Source organism: Schistocerca nitens, chromosome 6, assembly GCF_023898315.1.
Source record: "Schistocerca nitens isolate TAMUIC-IGC-003100 chromosome 6, iqSchNite1.1, whole genome shotgun sequence".
Lineage (NCBI taxonomy): Eukaryota > Metazoa > Arthropoda > Insecta > Orthoptera > Acrididae > Schistocerca > Schistocerca nitens.
In genome coordinates, this window is record NC_064619.1 from 181094902 (window position 1) to 181110647 (window position 15746).

The following is a 15746-nucleotide window of genomic DNA, read 5'->3' on the forward strand; positions in this document are numbered from 1 at the left end:
CCGTACGTAGCGGTCATCCACTGTCGTAGTAGCCCTTGGGCGTCCTGAGCGAGGCATGTCATCGACAGTTCCTGTCTCCCTGTATCTCCTCCATGTCCGAAAATCATCGCTTTGGTTCACTCCGAGACGGCTGAACTCTTCGCTTGTTGAGAGTTCTTGGCACAAAGTAGCAATGCGGACGCGATCGAACAGCGGTATTGACCATCTAGGCATGGTTGGACTATAGACAACAAGAGCCGTGACCTCCTTCCTAGTGGAAAGACTAGAACTGATCGGCTGTCGGACCTCTCCGTCTAATAGGTGCTGCTCATGCATGGTTGTTTACATCTTTGGGCTGGTTTAGTGGCATCTGTGAACGGTCAAAGTGACAGTATCTGTGATACAATACCCACAGTCAACGCCTATCTTCAGCAGTTCTGGGAACCGGGGTGATGCAAAACTTTTTTTGAGCACGTTTTGTTCAAATCGTCAGAATTCAGGGACAATCATTCGAAGTAGAAACTATTAAAAATGGGTGCTTGCCGCTTTGATTACCCGCAGCCCGTACTCGCGCCTCTGGAGGGAAGCTGCCGCGGGCCGCAGCCGGTGAGAGGGTGCTCCGTGGCCCTCCTCGGCGGCCCGCATTCCGAGACGGCCTCAATTCCTGTCGCGTGGCCAACAAGCAGACATCTGGTGGGCAGCGGGAGCCGTGAGGAAGCAGTTTGTTACGTGTCCCGACCCGGGCGACAAGTGGGATGTACCAACGGATTCTCCAGCTGGCGTATGATTTTGAGGCTTGGTCTGATCTCTTTGGCACTCAAGAGCATTGGATTTTTGGCTCACTAAAATCCTGTTGCGAACCGGAATGAGCTCGGTTTAGGACGTTTGGTAAAGTTCGTTTTGGCCTAGTTAAAAGGTGATTATCTATTAGTAGCCGGCCGCTGGTGGCCGAGCGGTTCTGGCACTACAGTCTGGAACCGCGAGACCGCTACGGTCGCAGGTTCGAATCCTGCCTCGGGCATGGATGTGTGTGATGTCCTTAGGTTAGTTAGGTTTAAGTAGTTCTAAGTTCTAGGGGACTAATGACCTCAGCAGTTGAGTCCCATAGTGCTCAGAGCCATTATCTATTAGTAATTTACAGTGGAAGATTTAGTAATAATTTGAGTGAGCTACTGAATGCCTGCTGCAGTGTGTTCTTTCAGAAGATTTTTTTAAGTACTAATGTTGTTTTAAAGGAATATAGGAACCATATAGCTAATGGTATACTTTTTAAATTACTGTGCATTGAGGTGGTTATATACAGTCCAGTAACATTAATGTGACAACATAGCCAACTCCTATGTTTGATGTCAACGTACAATAACCGCTCACAGACGGAAGGATGGCGGTTGGCATAACTAGTATTGGCGCGGATACAAAGCATGTCGGAGTATGGTGGGAAAACAGTGTTGTCTTCGTCGTAACGAGGAAACTGAGCTGTTTATCTGACTTCAGAAACGGTATTATCATTGCCTATCGAGACATGAGTGGGATAATTTCCGAGACGGCTAAGTCTGTTAATGTAGCGTGGCGCCGGGGTTAAGGTACACTGAAGCACCAAAGATACCGGTGTAGGCATACAGAGGTATGTAAACAGGCAGAATACGACACTACGGTCTGCAACGCCTATATACGACAACAAGTGTTTGGAGAAGTTGTTAGATCGGTTACTGCTGCTACAATGGCAGGTTATCAACATTTAGGTGCGTTTGAACGTGGTGTTATAGTCGGCGCACGAGCGATGGGACCAGCATCTCCGGCGTAGCGATGAAGTGCGGATTAAGGCGTGTATCGTGAATATCAGAAATCCGGTAAAACATCAAATCTACGACATCACTACTGTCAGCAAAAGAGCCTGCAAGAACGCGACATAAGTGCAACCTTTCCGGAACTTGCTGCAGATTTCAATGCTGGGCCATGAACAAGTGTCAGCGTGTGAACCAATCAACGAAACATCATCGACAGGGGCTTTCAAAGCCGAAGGCCCATTCTTGTACCGTTGATGATTGCACGACACAAAGCTTCACGCCTCACCTGGGCCCGTCAGCATGTAACGCCGGAAATGCATATCCTCCTATTTCCATCTATTGTAATGTAATTTTTTTTCCTTGTTTTGTTACCTCAAGATATGACATTTCTGTCTTTATAATATATTCTAATTGTTTTACTATTTGTATATATATATATATTTATGCATTTATGTCGATGTATAATTGATTGTTTTGTAAATATTATTTGTATTTTTACGCTGGGTCTTGCCTAGGGAAAACTATGCTATCGAACGAATACATCGATACGTTGTGTGCAGAACCAAAGTGTTTAGGATCTTTGGTAGTGTTAACTCTGCCGCGTGGAGCGCGGGCAGAACAGAGTCTGGCTGGGGTAGTGGAGTGGAGCAGGTGTGTTGTGTGACGCTCCCGCGAGTTGCCGCGCTTTCGGGGTTGGGCAGCATGTAATTGCGCTCGACTTGCTATGATAGTTTCTGACACGATGTCGCGGACGGGAAGCATTAGCTGACGCACATCAAGAGCCCGTTTCGCCTGGTGACCGTGTCGAGAAGGAAGCGCGCCAACATCCAGCTTCTGCAACAGCGACGGCCGACAATGAGTGACTGTCGCCACCTCCTCGATCGACGGCTTCAAACCTTCAACCAACCAACAAGGAAGACTGGAAGCACGTAAAGTTTTAGAACTGTATGGCAGACCTCAGCTTTTAAAACTGTTCAAATCACAAAATTACAGCAACGTAGCATGAACCTTTGTTGCTCATTGTCCCAATTGCATTACCAAGCGGGGTCCCTTCCTTTTCCGGAATGAACCCGAGTGTCGTTGAAAATCAAACGCCAGCATTAAAGCAGTATTATTCTATTTCACTGCTTTAATTTCAAAGTTTCGTTCCAAATTGTATTGACCGGATGGATGTGTGCGGTTATGGAGACAACCTCATGAATCTATGGACCCTGCATGTCAGCAGGGGTTTATTCAAGCTAATGGAGCCTCTGTAATGGTGTGGGGCGTGGGGCGTGTGCTGTTGGAGTGATGTGACCGAGCGGTCTAGGGCGCTGCAGTCATGGACTGTGTGGCTGGTCCCGGCGGAGGTTCGAGTCCTCCGTCGGGCATGGGTGTGCGTGTTTGTTCTTAGGATAATTTGGGTTACGTAGTGTGTAAGCTTAGGGACTGATGACCTTAGAAGTTAAGTCCCGTAAGATTTCACACACAATTGAACACAAGTGATGTGAGACCACTGATACATCTGGATACGACTCTGGCAGGTGGCACGAACGTAAGCATCCTGTCTGGCCACCTGCATCCATTCATGTCCATTGTGCATTCCGACGGACTTGGGCAATTCCAGTAGGGCAATTCGACACCCCACACTTGCAGAATTGCTACAGAGAGGCTCCAGAAACACTCTTCTGAGTTTAAACACTTCCGCTGCCCACCAAATTCCCCAAACAAAAACAATATTGTGGATATCTGGGATGCCTTGCAACGTGCTGTTCAGAAGAGATCTCCATCCCCCCGTACTCCTCCGGATTTATTGACAGCCCTGGAAAATTTAAGGAGTCAATTCCATCCAGCACAACTTCAGACACTAGTCGAGTTTAAGCCACGTCGTATTGGGGCGCTTCTGCGTGCTCTCGTGGGCTCTACACGTATTAGGCAGGCGTACCAGTTTCCTTAGATCTTCAGTTTATATCGTGCGTACCAAAGTGGAGCTATCCAAAACTAGCGCATGGGCAACTATTGCGCATCACGGACCACAGATTACAGTAAGGCACGATAGCTGCAGAGATATGTACGGAAGAACAGAAAAATGTCTCCCCAATGACCATTCAGCGAACACTGTTGTTCATTTGCGACGATATCTGAAATTTTCACGATAGTACAGCAAATGGCTTCAGATGGCTTTGTTTATGTTGTGTATGGCGTGCGAAGTCTGTCCCCAAACATCCTGCAAAAACCGTTGGAAGAGTCCACGCCAGAGGTGGGACCATTGTGGGCTGTGCGTTGTTTTCGTGGCATTCCCGGTGTGATCTCGTCATTCTGGCGGGCGCAGTGGATCAACACAAGTGTGCATGCATGCTTGAGGCCCATGTCCATCCCTACATTCAGTTTGTTTTTCCATGGCACGTTGGCATCTACTACCCAGACAATGCAATGTGTCACCCCACTCAGAGTGTAAGTAAATGGACGAAGGCTAAGTTTACCGTACTCCCCTGGCCACCTATCTCCCATGATTTAAACACTATCAGGCTCTATGTGCCATGGTTGACCGAACCAGGAACGTAGCGCATCTGGCCAAGGTACTGGAGTTTGCGTGGTTCCAGATCGCTATCGGTACATACCATAACCTCCTTGACTCTCTCCCTACAGGTCTTGCAGCGCTCCGTGCTGCAAAAGATGCTTATTCAGGCTTTTGACAGGTGATCATATTAATGAGACTGGACAGTGTACATTGTGGTAACGAAATTGTAAGGCTACCTGGGGTTTCCTCTCTTATTTGTGTTTTGATTTAGTGCATGTTTTACTGCAGATATTAAAATTTTTTGTTTTTTGTTTTGTGATATTGTTGCATACGCCTCTCAACTCGTCGCTGTCATTTCCACCTACCGTCACAACGTGCTCTAAAATGCACACGGTAAGAGCTATATGCACTTCTTCAACTTTGGAACTGTGAAACACATCTCTTCTACTGCAAGCTCTTTGCTTCCCATATTTTGATACATAGTGATATGGATGAAAACAAGAAAAAGTGACTATTAAAATGGGCTCTATAGTGCATACATTAAGATCAACAAGCAAGTGCTCATCTTCGCTAGTGTGAAACGCAGCCGTTCTACTGAACAAGTGCCCATAACTCTTAAGTTATGAATCTTAGAACCAATGTTTACTAAACTGATTTGGTTCAAATTATCGTTCCTCTCGTATCCCTAATTATTGAACATTCCTCCTGGGATGCCTTTTGTAAGAAAGTTTATCTCAACTACACGTCTACTGACAACACTTACTGTTCTGTTCAACATAGACGTATGATTTCCTTTAAACAAAGACGTGTGATTTACGCAGACAAGGATGTATGTTTATTGCACTTTCAGGCAAGTACCGTAGACGAATTTAATATGTTAACTTAATTTGATGCACTAATAACTCTGTACTGCTTCGTATGTAAGTACGTGCGGAGTAATTTCTGGTGTGACACACTTAATTTAGATACTTATCATCATAGTATATTTACTAATAACGTATTCTGCGTTGTTCCACGTGATAATTGCTACTGTGCAATGTCACTGTCCTATATTATGTCTACATTGTAAGACAGCCTTGTTTGTTATTATAGTGTGTAAACGTTTTTGGAGTAGAGTCTTATGTTTCTAATTATTAGAATATTGCTGCTAATGTAAACAGTACTGCCTTTGTTGGCCTCACATATAATCCTTATGCTTACTGCATCAATATTCCTTGTCCCAAATAATACTTAGTTTTGGACATCTGCAGCTGTTAGCAGCCATCTCGACTTTTACCTGTAAGTGCCTGCCACTTAATGGCCAGACCTCACTCCTGCTAATCCCGCCTTTGCCCGTAAGCCCTCGTCATGCCTACCTCATAGAACTCATTACAGTTTGTCCTCCCTCTGTATAAACATAGCACAATGAAACGTTTTCTATAGTAACTCAGTGTTGGACGTGTTTCCAGAGAGGGAACTACCCCTGACGTTCTTCAACAGCTTAAACTGATGTTTATGCTCCTCTACCATTTCAACGCTTCCAGAACACTTGTTGCGAACTTGACTCTACCCGTAGTTACAGGAAGTGTTCGAAGTGTCGTCCTTGTACACGGATGCAAGCCTGTACCCTTCGCTACTATGAGTTTCGAATGCTTACAGTTACGCTCGGATCGTTTCGAAATTTCTGACAAGCCGTGACAAATCTCTGCTGGAATTCCCGCAATAGTGGAAACTTACCTGGTTTTCCAGCTTTAACTTGCCATTACACAACTCTCAACGGCAGCCTGAGGCTTCCTATCGACGCTTGTCACGTTATAACTTCGTGAACACTTTTCTCCAGGACACAGAAATCGACTGAATCGAATGGGCTGTGATATTTTCTGAGAAGATATCGACTGTGCATTGGTACTAGTTGCAGCTTTCAGCGCAGGCATACTTCTTATAATCATTAGATATACAGGTAGTGAAAACATTTTTAAGCAGTTTACATTTTAAATTGCGCTGGATGTATCATAATTAATAATGTAAACCCATACAGTTGGAAACACACCCCACTAGACACAAAGAAGCCTCAATAAACACAAGTTTGCTTACGAACCATTTGGGTAATAAGTGTGGCTTTATTGATACCAGCCACCACTGACTTGATTGTGGTCAAATTCCATCCCAGTTAGGAAAAGGCAACAATACTGTACAACATTAAGAAAATTTGTTACAGATATTTTGGTAGAAGTGCAGGTGCTCTGAATGAACACAACACCAGTCACTTGACTCTACCCATAATTACAGGAAGTGTTCAAAGTGTCGTCCTTGTACACGGATGCAGGCCTGTACCCTTCGCTACAATGAGTTTCGAATGCTGACGCTCGGATCGTTTCGAAATTTCTGACAAGCCGTGACAAATCTCTGCTGAAATTCTCCAACGTATTTAATTGAGTGGAATACGCTACGCTCTTAATACGGCCCCAAACACAGAAATCCATGAGCTTCATACCAAGTGATCCTGGATACCACAGTACAGGCCCCCCTCGCCCAATCGCCGGCCGCTGTGGCTGAATGGTTCTAGGCACTTCAATCTGGAGCCACGCTGCTGCTGCGGTCGCAGTTTCGAATCCTGCCTCGGGCATGGATGTGTGTGATGTCCTTACGTTAGTTGGGTTTAAGTAGTTCTAAGTCTAGGGGACTGATGACCTGAGAAGTTTAGTCCCATACTGCTCAGAGCCATTTGAACCATTTTGAACCACATCAAGCATGTACTACATCCTCTGTCGTGTCTCTCTAAGTGCTCGCAGGGTAGTCGCGTGGTCTGGGGCGCCTTGTCACGTTTCGCGTGGTTCCCCGCCCCCCCCCCCCCCCGCCCCCCCCCTCCTCACCCCTCGTCGGAGGTTGGAATCCTTCCTCTGGCATGGGTGTGTGTGTGTGTTGTCCTTAGCAAACGTTAGTTTAAGTTAGATTAAGTCGTGTGTAAGCCTAAGGGCCGATGACCGCAGCAGTTTGGTCCCATAAGAACTTACCATAAATTCCAAAAATCTCCATGTGTCTAAGTGAACATTCTCAAGCAATCCGGCAAGATGATGCCACAGAAATGGAAGGTAATTCGTCCATTGAGTTTCTTTGGTAACACGTACGCCCCAATAAGACGATGACCTATTATCCCTAGGCACACATTCAATGAGAGATTACGCTGATATGGAGACTCATGCACAGCATGTGGGCTGGAGCCTAGGTGACTAGAAACATGAGATTTGTGATGCTGAACACAAAGTCACTAGTGAACCCTCCTGACTCATCTGTAAATAAAATATTATTGTCTAACATAAGTTTGCCTGCAGCTTGTTGTTGCATCCACTGGTAGAGCGTTAGTCTAGAACCAAAATACACTTAAGACCTGAGCTCGTTGGAGATGGTACAGGAACATTCCGCAGCGATCCATTACTGTGCAAACACTGCTGTGCTCATTCCATGAATTTGTGTGGCAAGTCTCCTTGCGGAGATTACTGGACAAAGTGCGACTGTTTTCAGCACCAAATCATCAAGCACAAGTATCATTCGTGCAGGCCTAGTCGTTTCCGCACAATGTGCAAAGCTGCCAGTTTGTCGGAGGTGTTGATGTGTCGTTGTGGACATTCGACTTTACGGTGCCTCCGGGCAGGGTATGCTTCCTGGTCGAGGCGTGCTGCCTCCCGTGTATTACTGTCAGTCCTATCATACACGAAATGCACATTTCGCGTACTCCTTCTTACTGTAATGTTCCATGTTACCACAAACACTCATACAACACAAGTGATACTCCTCAACCAACTGAGATGAGTAGTAGTTTGACCGTATACTTCACTGGAGTATCCATTCTGTTAAAAACACCTCGTCCGAAAATATAAACAAAGACCACACCACGGACCGTTACCAATTGTTTGCGTAGAATAACGTCAATAGTGACTCGTAATCACAAAGTCACAATTATCTCGCAAACGGTTCGTTTGCCGACCTGTGTTTACTGAGACATTTTTGCTTTTACTATCACGTATTTGCAACTGTACGTATTTCTGCCATTATTTATGATACATGATTTGTTTGAATTTTGTCAGTAGACACAGGACTGTTTGCACATTGTCAACTAGCAGCAGTGCATAGAGTTCAGTGTTAAGAGAATATTAGCAGCAAGCAGCACAGATTTCAGAAATTTAAAGTATTGCTGAGACACATTACAGTTGGAGCGTACGCAGTAGATTAAACGGGTGATTTAGCTGGCCCTACCACTATCGTTTTATCCACGCCGCAATGTTATAGAACCAAGCACGAGACTTTCGTATTCTCTCGCTCGCCAAGCGCAAATAGCAGGACCTTTGGTAGTAAATTTAATGTAGTTATATTCTGTGCTGAGGTACCTTTTCGGTCGAGGCCACGCTTTTTCAAGTTATTCAAGAAAAACGTACGAAAGTTACCTGCAAACGCACCTCCACTCGACACTCATCCCTCATCAATCAGGATTGCTAGTACGTTTCTCATACCATTAAAAAGTAAATGTCATCACTCTCAATAAATAACACTGATAAACTCAAACATAAGAAATTAACCGTTGGAAGCAGTAATAAGTGAACGCAATATACAATTTTTTGGTGAGATCAGAGAGACTATTCTAAGGTTCTCACTAATTACTTTTTGTCTGTGGTCATCCTGGTTTCGTAGCCCTGGATGTCATCTCCCAGAGTTATGGGCCCTGCAAGCTTCCACTTCATCCACTTAGGAAAAATTCCTTCTCAAAGCGCTACTCGAAGTTAACAACCAGATCTGCACCGCAGGAACCGCACTGGAAGTTGAATGTGCGATGTAGAACTTTCCCCTCGGCACTACATGGAATCGTATGGTAGTATAGCGCCCCTAGCCCATCACCGCTGTAAATGTCCCAACTAACCCCAGCACACAACTCACCCCGCGAGTGCGACCGATCCACTTGAAGTCGACGAAGCGCCGGCTCCCCCTATGGGCGCGAAAGGTAAACAGATTTTCGCGAGTTAAGCATTGTTACAGTAATACACTCTACCGATGTCCGCCCCCCTGGAGCTGAGTGGTCAGCGCGACAGAACGTCAATCCTAAGGGCCCGGGTTCGAATCCCGGCTGGGTCGGAGGTTTTTCCCGCTCAGGAACTGGGTGTTGTGTTGTCTTATTCATCATTATTTCATCACCATCGACGCGCAAGTCGCCGAAGTGGCGTTAAATCGAAAGACTTGCACCCGGCGAACGGTCTACCCGACGGGAGGCCCTTGTCACGCGACGACTCTACCGATCCCACAGACTCGCACGGGCCAATCTTCTGCCGGTAAAAATACCTTTATTATTGTAACTTTCACAATAATGGATTGTAATACACTGCCATTTATGGGTTAAATAAGATGCAGTAGAGAATCAATAGTGCAAGTTGTAACTGTTCTCAACATTTCTAGTGTTTAATATCTGTGAACTGAAACTGGAGTAAAGTGAACTGCTGTTTTTTATAACTCGTGTATGTGTTGGTTGGTTGATATGGAGGAGGGGAACAAATAGGGAGGTCATGGGTCCCATCGGATTAGGGAAGAAAGTCGGCCGCATGCTTTCAAAGGAACCATCCCGGCATTTGCCTGAAGAAATGAAGGGAAACCATTGGAAACCTAAATGGGGTTGGCTGGACGCTGGACGAATGCGAGTACAGTGTGCTAAAGACTGCGCCACCTCGCTCGGTAGTGTATCTGTGTTGGAACCAATAACAATGCAAATGGTGCAGTTACAGAAACGCCATCTGATAAATGACTCGCCATAATTGAAACTGTGTAAATATTTTTGATTAACTTCGACCAAATTAATTAGAAAGCCAAAACTGTAAAGTAAATAAGCTGTCCTGTGAAACTATATTGTGCGATACAGTGAGCAGTGCTGCTATCTTGACGTAACAGTACGTGACTTGCAGTTTCAACACAAAAGCTAACAGAATAAAAATTCTCTATAAAATTACTAATCAATTTTTGAAAGAATAAAAAACGAAAATGTTTCTATAAAAATGCCTTGTTAATTTACGTAGGTAATCTGACAGACAAATTCTATACACATAATGTGACAGTACACTGTGAGAAAAAGTTTGCCTACACAACAAATATAATCTGAACTGAGCCTTACCTAAATTGAACCTGATAATGATTCTGAAAAGCAAATGAAACTGTGAATGATCTGACTATCTCGACTGACACGCAAAGATCGCCTTAACAAATTTTATGTGGCTTACCTGTGCCAACGAAAACGTCGTACTGCTCGAAGCGATGAACGTAAAAGTTGCAGCGCAGCATCAAGTAATTTAAAGGAAAAATGGTTCAAATGGCTCCGAGCACTATGGGACTCAACTGCTGAGGTCATTAGTCCCCTAGAACTTAGAACTAGTTAAACCTAACTAACCTAAGGACATCACACACATCCATGCCCAAGGCAGGATTCGAACCTGCGACCGTAGCGGTCCCGCGGGTCCAGACTGCAGCGCCAGAATCGCGCGGCTACTTCGGCCGGCAATTTAAAGGAAATAAAAAGTATTGCACAAGTGCAGTATGAGCAAATGCGACTATTCTAGAAAGCATCATGTGTCAGTTTTAGCCATTGCGTTCTGTAGAATGCAATGCGGCGACACACATAATCAGAAGATGTGAAATTCTTTTGTGAGGAGGCAGTGGTGAAATTTGAACTTGCTTCATCACTGATCGTAGTTGACCTTAAAAACACTCTATTGGAAAAACTGAAAGTCATTGTCTGACTGCTATAATCATCATTACAAAATTACCTTTATAAGAAATATTTCTCTGCCATGAAATTTATTACTAAAAATAGTAAAGGAGTGGTAAAATCTATAACCTCTGAGTGCAAGCCATTTTCAGCGTCTGAATAATGAAACTAGCCAACCAAAACCCACAGAGAGACATTTCATTAAAGCCTTTCATTTGCCAAACACATCACAAACACGCACATGCAAGCAATGCTGCGACAACATTACCTCATAATCTTCACTTGCCCAATTGCTCTTTACCAAATCATGATTTATAACTCATCCTACTCTGTTCTCTGCAAGCTCAGTAGGATAGCCCACACACGACTCTCTCACTAGCTTTGCTTAGAATGCTTACTGTAACGACACTGCTGATAGGAACCAAAGATCACACTGCTTGTACTTAGAAACTCTGTGGCATAACATATCGACTAAAGAAAGCTGCTGTTTGAAAAATGTTTAGCATAAAAATGTTAAGTGTGACTCATCCAATGAAAATATAAAGTTCACAAAATTTTCCTTGAATATCAAATATGGAAACATTACATAGGCTGGATGAAGAAAAGAAAAACAGTTCATATATTTCAGCTGTAAGGCCTTTCATTTAATAACCAACTTTTCAGTAGCCGGCCGCTGTGGTCTCGCGGTTCTAGGCGCGCAGTCCGGAACCGTGCGACTGCTACGGTCGCAGGTTCGAATCCTGCCTCGGGCATGGATGTTTGTGATGTCCTTAGGTTAGTTAGGTTTAAGTAGTTCTAAGTTCTAGGGGACTTATGACCACAGCAGTTGAGTCCCATAGTGCTCAGAGCCATTTGAACCATTTTTGAACTTTTCAGTAAGCATATGTTTCTAGCTGTGGTTGTTTTTGAAATGATTGGGTGTAAGTCACGTTTTTAAAATTATTGACTTAAGTGCTGCAATACAATTTTGAAATATAGATCTGTTAAATGGAAGAATGCTGTAACTCACCATTTTGTTCTAACCCCCATGGATGGCGTTAGCAGTTTCACTTGTGAATGAAACGGCCGCTTTGTTTACAGGAGTTGCGGTGCAAGTCTGACTTACGCCATTATTCCTCTAAGTGCTTCTAAGGTGTACTTTCGTACTGTGTAGTTTACGTGTTTTGGTGAAGATGGATCCTCAATTTGATGAAGACACAAGTAGTGAACCCAGTATATTGCAAAATGCAGGATCTAGTGATGATTATGATCCTTCAGAGAATGAAATGTTTGGTTCTTCAGGTAAGTTTAACTCACGTAGTCTATCATTTGGCCAATTACGTTAGTAACACATTATCATGTCTTTGAAGTTTAACAATGACTGGCCTATAAATGTAATTTCACCGAAAATAATAGCAAACGTGGTGCGCGAGCTAAACGATGTAGCACAATTTCTGCAAAACAATTCGTAAAAATAATAACAATCTTGATACACAACCTCAAAACGTCGAAGCATAACATTCGGAAAATAATTATGCGTGTTTGTTTGGTTGCAGAGGAAGAAGTGGAAATAACACAACATGAATTACCAAATCTAAGTAGAAAGAGGCAAAAAAGGGGAAGTACGAAGCAGGAAAGAAAGAAAAAAAATTGGGTCAGGCATATGAAACTGAGGAAGGGAGAAAGGTTCCTGAAAAGACGTTCTCAAACATAAATTGTAACTGCAGATTAAAATGTATAGATAAGATATCAGAAGTGGCACGCAGAAGTTCATTCGAAACATTTTGGAATTTAGGTTCTTTTTCCTGTCAGAATGCTTTTCTATGTGGGTTAATTAACCAAATAAGTCCTCAACACAGACGTCCTAGAGATGGGTCAAGATTGCCAAAGTCAACCAGCAATCAATTTTATATTCAAGTTGATGGAACTAGTGTTAAAGTATGCAAAAAATATTTCCTTCAAATATTCCAAATATTAGATTGGCGGATGACCAGAGCTGTACAAAAGCTGAAAATGGGAGAGCAAACAGGATCGGACAAACGAGGAAGTGGGATACCTGTGAACAAAATCTCTGATAAAAGAATGGATATTGTCCGGAAGCATATTTCATCATTACCCTCATGCCAGTCTCATTATACAAGAGCTCAAAATCCAAACAGAAAATATTTATCCCCTGACCTTAACATACGTCTTATTTATAACTTATACAGAGTATACTGCAAAGAGAAAAAAATCTTACCTGTTAAAGAGCCCATTTATCGCAGATGTTTCAGTCATGACTTCAACTTGCACTTTCATGCTCCACGTAAAGGTACCTGCGTGAAGTGTGACAAGTACAAAATACAGATGTCCACTTTAGAAGATGCAATAGAAAGAAAGAACGTGGAAGTACAACACGAACTTAATCTTCGAAAGGCGGAGTCTGCTAGAACATCCATGAAACTATATAATGAAAAGTCACAGAAAGATAAATTGCATTATGCCTTCACTTTTGACTTGTAGATAGCTCTACCATTCCCCAAACTGACCACTTCTGTGGACAATTATAAAAGAAACATGTACTTATACAATCCTGGCTGTCATGAGCTGGCCGGCCGCGGTGGTCTCGCGGTTCTAGGCGCGCAGTCCGGAACCGTGCGACTGCTACGGTCGCAGGTTCGAATCCTGCCTCGGGCATGGATGTGTGTGATGTCCTTAGGTTAGTTAGGTTTAAGTAGTTCTAAGTTCTAGGGGACTTATGACCACAGCAGTTGAGTCCCATAGTGCTCAGAGCCATTTGAACCATTTGTCATGAGCTGTCAACTGATATTGGCTTTATGTACACATGGGATGAGACAATGGCCTCACGTGGGTCACAAGAAATAGGTTCTTGTGTTACAAAACATATTACTACAAGAGCTTAAGCTTCAAAACATGTTGTCATGTGTAGTGACACTTGTACGGGGCAAAATAGGAATTTGAAATTTGCATTGTGTCTCATGAAATTGCTTCACACCAGTGTTAACATCGACATTATGAACCATAAGTTTATGGTTAGTGGCCACTCCTATCTCCCTAATGATTCAGATTTTGGATCTATAGAATCCTATGCAAGAGGTAAAACAGTTTATGTTCCTGCTGATTGGTGCTCCATAATCGCAAAATCAAGAAGAAATAAAGCTTTTATTGTTACGCAAATGTCACGTGAAAACTTCAAGTCTACGAAGAATCTTGAACAAGCTATTACAAGGAGAAAACAAAATGTCGCTAAAAAACCAGTGTCGTAGCTTAATATGCAGTGGATTCGTTTACTAAAGAACGAACCTTTTATGCTCTATTACAAGGAGACTCTTAATGAAGATTTTCCATTCTCCGCTCTATGTCTAAAGCCAGCCAAACCAAGAAGGCCAGTTTCTCTTGGACGTATTGCTATGGAAAACCTATACCGTGGACAGAGACCTGTAACCAAGGAAAAGAAAAGGGACATGCTAGATCTTCTACCATACATTCCACCCATCCACCATGCTTACTTCCAGGGACTTACAACAACTGAAGCAACAGCAAATGATGCAGGCCCGCTGGATGTTGTTGATACTGAACTTGACTGAACATTGTCATAGCTAAGAAAGGATATTTCGTTGTACTGCTCTTAGTTATTTCTGAAATATATCATTTGTCATTAAAAATACCTTTTGGTTTTATTTAAATTTACTGCAAATACAGGATTGGTTAAAGGCAAAATGGTGTAAGTCATTTGGGCCCTTCAAAAGACACATAATTCTGTATTAAACCGTTTTCAATTATGAACACATTGAAACAATGACACCTTCCTGTGATGTAAAACACAAAAAAGTGGTATTGATTTCTTGTGGAATTTATTATAATGCTTCTCACAAAACCTTCTGTTTCTCAAAATGCATGAAACATGATTTACACCACTTTGGCTTTAACCCCCTCAAATATACGTTACATGGAACACTGAGAGACAGTGATTTCCCTAAATCGTTTCAGGCAAATGCCGGGATGGCTCCTTTGAAAGGGCACGGCCGATTTCCTTCCCAATCCTTCCCTAACCCGAGCTTGCGCTCCGTCTCTAATGACCTCGTTGTCGACGGGACGTTAAACACTAACCACCACCACCACCACCACCACTGAGAGACAAGAGCAGGCATTGTCTGCAGGGGAAGTGACTGTTAACACTAAGTGTCTGAAAACACCCACAAGTCGCACTTAGTATGTTTTATTTCCTGGTTTCGCTCTTCAAGTGAGCAACAGCATAATCAGAAAGTACAGTTTCAAGATGGCTGAAAGCACTAAGGAATGCGTTTAAAGTTGGCCCTCAGCACTAGAGGGTAAACTATCTGTACTAAGATGTTCTATGTTCTCATGATGTTCTTGTCCACGTGAAGAGCAAAACAAGTAAACAAAAACTACTAAGTGCGGCTTGTGGCTGTTGCCACAAACTTACTGATGGACACGTTAGATCTTATTTAAATCAACTGACCATTTCTAAATCATTCAAAACCGTGAGATGAGGAGGAGTAAACGTTCACCTCTTTTGAAATTCCAAGAGGCTACCTCCAGCAAAGAGTCTGGCAGGATATTACTTGATGACACATATGTCTTGCGAGAAGACTACAACGATAAAATCCGAGAAATAAGAGCTAATATGGCTTTTTACCGACTGTCTTTGTTCCCACTCGCCATCCCACCCGTGAATGGGACACGAAAAGGGTTTTGGGGAGCAGATAGTCCCAACACCAATACCATCTGTTATGCACCAGAAGTAGCTTGCAGAGAGTAT